At 41.9% G+C, this 7032-nt stretch overlaps 1 non-coding gene across 1 annotated transcript; it reads left to right on the plus strand.

Annotated features, from left to right (window-relative positions):
• The first annotated feature begins 1397 nt into the window (after window positions 1–1397).
• On the plus strand, window positions 1398–1469 carry n-TEttc7. Its single transcript has one exon. It is a non-coding gene; the product is annotated as a tRNA-Glu (tRNA).
• The last annotated feature ends 5563 nt before the right edge of the window (window positions 1470–7032 follow it).

The raw sequence follows: 7032 nt of genomic DNA on the forward strand, positions 1-7032 counted from the left end.
TCCTGGGCCTCAGTCTACTGTGTTCAGACAGTTGACCAACAGAGAAAGAAACAATACAACTGCCTTCCTGAGCAGGCGGTCTGGAGTCTACACCAACCTATCGCATAGCCTTTCACAGCCTAGCAGAAATGAAAGCTGGGAAAGAAAACCTCTGCATGGTAGCTGGCTTTCCGCAGTGACTACAAGGCACGGCAGGAAAAGCATGTCATTCTAACTCATTTGTGCGGAGGGTAAATAAATGGCCTTATTCTGTCTTTGAAAAACAGAAGCAAGCCAAAGACCCAGACTTCCCAAATACCTGTTCACTATTTGCTGCTACCAGAAGTCACCCAACTCCCCAACAATCCTTCCTAAATGTGACTGCCACAGGTCTCCATAGGGAATGCTGAATTGAAAACTCTGGGTTAAGTGTATGCCTTTTCTGGAGGCTGTATATTTCCATCCTCTGTCGCTCTTCTTGACAGGAGTATTTTAGCCTGTTTTAAATTGTTGTGTGGGCCTATTACTTGTGGTAGAGTGTATCTAGCATCCCCAGGTTCAGAAATTAACCCAGAATTCTAGAACCAATTAGTTTTATCAATCAATTAAAATGTAACTCTATGGTATTAACAGTACCTTCTCCGTATCCAGTAAGAACTGTCTCTTTTTAGCCTTCCTCTGACTCCTGCCCTCCTCACTCCCCGCTCATGCTCTTTGTAATGCTAAGTGTATAATGAACGTTTTACAGTACTTTTGTTGCTTGTTGACTTCTTTATAGAGGCATCTTCCCAGCAATGCTTGCGAGTATTATGGATTCTTTCACGGTGCAGACATCTGAGATTCTATTATTGTCAGAGATTAAATGCCCTCCTCCCTTCAATAACATAAGGCGATCTACGTCAGATCTTAAAATAGAACTTCAAAGGCCCTTTGTGCAAAACAGCCCTTATTTGGGGATTTCATTCATTTCATTTTAGTTCAGAGTTTCATTTAATCTCAATGAATGAAAAATCAAACAGTGAAAATGGCGATCTAACCTGTATTTGGAAAAGCCAGTCTAACAGTCTCAGCACCAAACCCTGAGGACAAGGCTCCTGACCTACCCTTTCTCAGCACCAGTGTGCTGATCCATTAAACTATTGTTTCTCCTACTGCACTGCAGAGGGTATAGCCGAGGTTTAGAAAGAGAGGCAAGTCTGAGGGTTGGATGTGAGCTGTATGCAACGCCAAAGAGCAGAGCCACCAAGATCCGCAAAGCCGCGCGTACAGAGACAATGCCTCCAGCACTGCAGGGACTGAGGACTCAGTACTGCCGCGCAGGCGCAAAGACAGCCTGCCGAAACGCAGGGCGGGGCGCTAGAGACGGAAGCAGCTTTGAATGATTCAACAGACTTAAACTAGAAGTTGTTTTCGTCAGTTCCCACATGGTCTAGCGGTTAGGATTCCTGGTTTTCACCCAGGCGGCCCGGGTTCGACTCCCGGTGTGGGAACAGCAGCTTTTTTTTTTTTTTTCTTGTGACGTGCTCAGCGTTTCACAGTATGACATACAAACAGTGGTCAAGCTGTTAGATTCTGAAAAATTCCCTGGTCCTTAGTCCCCTATGGCCAGTTGTTACGAAGTGAAAAACTTAGAAACACTATCAGTGAACAGAGGAACCACCTTTCAGGACCTGCCCAGTTGGAGCCCTGCTTTCTTTGGAAAGAAGCTTTGTGAAGGGGAATCGCAAAGGCTGAGATACTAAGAAAGCAAACTCCCAGAAGAAACAACTTTATGGACAAGTGCAGAGTAATACAAAAGGCAACTGGAGAGGCCACATTCATTTATTCATCTCCTCACACTTTGCCTAATAACTTACAGGAAACAGGCATGGAAGCAGTCTCTGGGTAGAATTACAGTTTTAGTTAGGCTCAAGCTTCCAAGCAAAGCCATATTTTCAGAAGTGGGAGACCTTGAAATCTTCAATGCTGCAAACAAATCCAACTTGCGTGTTTGCCATGGTAACCCAAGCCTGCATGTGTTAGTGCATACGTGCAATTGTTTCAATGTTTGAACCAATCCCTGTGCTATTCGTAGAGCTTAGGTAAACCTTGTAACCAACCGCACCATGCTCCAGTTGCTTGCCTTAATGCAGTGGTTCTCAATCGTCCTAATACTGTGACCCTTTAATACAGTTCTTCATGTTGTGGCAACCCCCAACCATAAAGTTATTTCATTGCTACCTCATAATTGTAATTTTGCTACTGTTGTGAACTGTAATGCTAATATCTGATATTAGGGTATTTGATATGCGATCCCAGTGAAAGGACTGTTCAAACCCCAGATGGGTCCCAACCTACAAGTTGAGAACCACTGCATAATAAAACAGAAATCTGGACCAAGAAGACTCCAGACCATTCATAGACCAACAGCATGAATGGCAGAGATAAGAGTTTTTGGAGAAGTTACATTATCAAACAAAGATAGTACTTTCGTCCTTTAACTGGATACTAATTCTACATTTTCAGCTTGCTTAGAAGTCCACATAAAATATACCTATAAAGATCATTCGAGTAATTTGCAAATTATTGCTTTAGCAATTGTACATCATGTGACATTAGACAAATTCTTTTTTAAAAAATATATTATTAATTCTCAAAGAACTTCGTGCAATGTATTTTTGTCATATTCGCCCTAACTCCTCACCCTAACTCCTTCCAGATCCACCTTACCACCTCACCCCTTCCAGGATCAAGAACAAATTCTTAAAGCTTAGTTCTTTAAAAAATAAAAAATGCCCTTAGTAAATATCTATCAGAGTGCATCTCCATCTTGTTTCCCTTCAGAAGTCCCGTTGGTTTCAACCATTGTTATCTAAAGGTTTCACCCCAGGCTGTCTGCTGTGGCAGACACAGATAGACAGTGAGTAAGACTGCTCCTGTAGTTTCAGATAACCCCCAAACACAAACCTGAGCACTTCAGTTATATAAAAACAGAACTCAGATAAGGCTGGGTAAGGATAGCTATTGTTCAAAGGTTTGGCTTTTTGTGATCATTTTCTTGCTTGCCCTTATCTTCTTTCATATCATGGGATATGTTTTACCTTTCTTGAATGCACTGAATCAAACTATACTTCTCAGATTTCCTTCCCTATAGACTATTGATTCATCTATTGGAAGATTGAAGGATGCTACGTTGAAAGAAGAGCATGATACTTCAGAAAGTGCCTCTGCAGCAGTAACTGTCCCCTGATGGCTGCCCACAAGTACAGCCCCCAGTGGCACTATTGAATCTGATAGGTGCTGATGACAGCTATGAGCTACTAGTAGTGACAGCAGTAGCAAACCTAGACTTCAACAGCCCTGGCAGTTTTAGAAGATCCTGTATGGGGTTGAAGGAGTGTGGCTCCCATAGCACTGGTAGTACACAGCAGGATCCATGCAGAAGAAGAGCCTGTCTCAGCAGAATGCCAATCTTTCTAGTTCTTTCAGCCCTGAGTGGTGAGATCTGCAATTAGTAATATCTGAGTGACCTAATGGTTATTTCTTCTGGCTCCTCTAGAGAATCTGTAACTCTATTACTTTTGCTGTTTGAAACATCTGTTTTCTTGACTCTGGCCAGCTGATACAAATACTGTTACTGTAATCCTCATCTTCCATCAAGCTCTTAGCCTTGTTGACTCCAACATAGGCGATCAGGGAACATAATTATCCACACAACAGGGGGTGAGTTTGGAGGAGATATTTCAAGTACAATTAAATGACATGCTAGCAAGGCTGTAAAGTGAACATCAGTCCAAATGTTCTCAAGTTTTATTGGAAATTTTGAGTTTCATGGTTCTCAGCCTCAGCTAAGCCAGCTCCAATATTCTCAGTGAGTTTCTTCATGATCCATTCTTTCTTACAGTGCTCTATCTTTCACTTGTATGTTATGGATAGACTATGATTCCACTTTATAATTCTGTGGATTGAAGAATGAAATCATAGGCTTGATGTTTAGCTCTCTCTCTCTCTCTCTCTCTCTCTCTCTCTCTCATTCTTACAACTAATAGGAATTGTCTGCAGGCCATGATGCACGAAGTTTCAGTTTTACATTGAAGAGGTTGAACCTTGAGTAATTCACCATTCTAGACTCTCTCCAGTGCTGTCAGAAGGAGGCAGTCCACCATCACAGCAATTTCTTCCAGTAATCTTGAAGGTCCCAATATCTTATTTGTTATCTCCATTAATCTCAAGAAATACCTAGTGAAAATTTAAATCAATATTTTGCTATTATGCTGGTGACTTCCCACTACCTCAATTTTGGCAAGTTGTGAGGTCACTATGGGGCTTGTACTAAGGGAAAGATAGCAAAGAAAAAAATCTCTTCGTGTGTTCCCTGGGCAGTGCTGCTTATGAAGCATGTGCTAATATCTAACCAGAAGAGTATAATGCACTTAAAATTGTTTAGTAATTCTATTTGTTTGTACTAGGGATCTAACCCAATGCTCTGTATATGCTGGATGAGTGCTTTCTTACTGAGCTGGGCCCTTGAGATAGAGGACATTATCAGAAGTTAGGAGCATCTACTGATGACATTGTTAGATTCTGCACACAATACTGGGACCTCTGAGCCCTTTTAAGCTGCTAATGTTAGTGACAGTCACTCAACCTCTTATAGAGGCTACCTGGGACACAAAACACTCCTTTGTGTTTAGTATTTTTCTAAATATCTACTTATTTTATGCATATGGATATGTGCATGACTGAGCACCATGTGTTAGTGCAGTGCCCAAGGAAAACAGAAGAGGACATTAGTTACAGTTACAGATAGTTGTGAGCCACCCAACCTGGGTGCTGGGAACTGTCTGGGTCCTCTAGACGGAAGAACAGCAAGTGCCCTTAACTTCTAAGCCATTTCTGCAACCCTCTATGCTGCTGCTTTAAACACACTGACTGCTTCAGTCCCTGTGGGACTATCCAAGCTCATGGAAGGTTTTTTGTTTGTTTGTTTGTTTGGTGTCTTAGTTAGGGTTTTACTGCTGTGAACAGACACCATGACAAAGGCAAGTCTTATAAAAAAAACAAAAAACAAAAAACAAAAAAAACAACATTTAATTGGGGCTGGCTTACAGGTTCAGAGGTTCAGTCCATTATCATCAAGGTGGGAGCATGGCACCATCCAGGCAGGCATGGCGCAGGAGGAGCTGAGAGTTCTATGTCTTCATCCAAAGGCTGTTAGTGGAAGACTGACTTCCAGAGAACTAGGGTGAGGATCTTATGCCCACACCCACCGTGACACACCCATTCCAACCAGGTCACACCTACTCCAACAAGGCCACACCTCCAAATGGTGCCACTCCCTGGTCCAAGGATATACAAATCATCACAGTTGGTTATTTGGGAGTTTTGTTCTTTACTTCTAGTTGAAAGGCCAGAGACTGGAACCTGAGAAATCACATGCTTTGAAAAGAAAAACAAAATAAAAAATAATTGCCCCTTCCTATTACCTTCTGATCTATCGGGACCTCAGACTGACAGAATCTAATCAGAAACCAGCTGGCCAGATGACCCTATGATGGTTGTCAGTTTCCACACTCTCAAACAGCCCAATACCAGACCTATTTCTTGTGCTGCTTGCTAATCTTCAGTTCTCTCTGAAACTGAGGTTATTGGTTTGGAATGTGTGTAACAAAGCACTCCCTAAACACAGCCACACCAAAACAACCTTGCAGCTCTACTGAGTGAAGGACTCAGCAAAGCAATTACTATTTGACATGACCCTTGTCCAGTCACTCTCCACAGAGGAGTCACGGCACATCTGGGTGAAGGCCAGAACCTCACCACATGCTATCTCACTCTTCACAAACCACTGGCTTTCCACCTGAGTACGGTTTCCAGAAGGAAGGAAGCAGTAATGAACTGTCCTGTTTACAGCTAGATTCAGGCAGATATAGTGGTATAGGCTTTCAATCCCAACTGTGTTGGAGCCTGAGGCAGGAAGCTATTAAGTTGAAAGCCAGCCTGAATTATGGATTAAGACCTTATGATATTAAAAAAAGAAAAAGCAAAAAAAGGAAAAGAAAAGAAAAGGTTAGACCTTGTATAGCACCATGTGTGCTATATTCCACTGTTCAACACGGTACCAGGCTAGCCTAGTTTCCAGAATATGGAGAGATAGACTTCACTTCTCAATGGAGGAATGACAGCTGGTTTTAAATAGAGGCAGTTTGCAGGGGTGTATTCAACTTTGGAGTTATTGACTCTATTATACAAAACTGATATGCATTTAGTAAAACACTTCTTATTTTGAATTTTGCTCTTTCCTTTGGTTAGTGATGTGTGCAGAATCTTCTCTGAGGCCAGGCAATAGAAGGGAGATGCAGTTCTGGGTCAGCCATTTTGTTTAAAGATGAACAACTGTATTCTGGAGTATGCAGTGTTGCTAAGCTTTGATGCACAGTAGGTCATTTTTTTTCAATGCACTGTTGACATTATTTTTATTCAAGGTTTGATGGAGCATGGTTGTATCATCAGTCAGGAACATGTATGTGCAGCAAAATCTGACTAGAAAACAGCTATTCTCCTGCTTCTAATACCATTGGCAAGCTACTTTCGAAAATTTGAAAGCATACCTTTAGACGCAGGTAGAATACCAAGTATGTGATATATGGGACACACAACCCAGACAACGCACCAAGGTACTGGTACTCTCAGAAGTAGCAGGATGGAGTAAAATAAGAAAGACTAGGGAAGCTACATAACATGTACTAGTCCCACCTAGGCCCAGCACAGCATAATGTGTGGCCTCTTTTTCAAGAACTGCCCTGTACAACCAATGACTCTTACCAGAAGCCACCTAAACTCCTTAGATACCCACCAGTTCAAAATAAAAGATTTAAACATGACTTCTAGCTTGTCAGTCAATCTAAAAGTGAAAGTTTCTTTTTCTATATAAAATTGGGTCTTATGTATGTCCATCCAGAAAGCATTTGCTTGGTAAACAGATGGATAAAGATGGGGAACCATTTATCCTAGGAAAGAACCACTGAACCACCCACCATCTCTTTTTGCCTTGGCCACTAGCTAGTTTGAAGC

Source organism: Mus musculus, chromosome 7 (assembly GCF_000001635.26).
Source record: "Mus musculus strain C57BL/6J chromosome 7, GRCm38.p6 C57BL/6J".
NCBI lineage: Eukaryota > Metazoa > Chordata > Mammalia > Rodentia > Muridae > Mus > Mus musculus.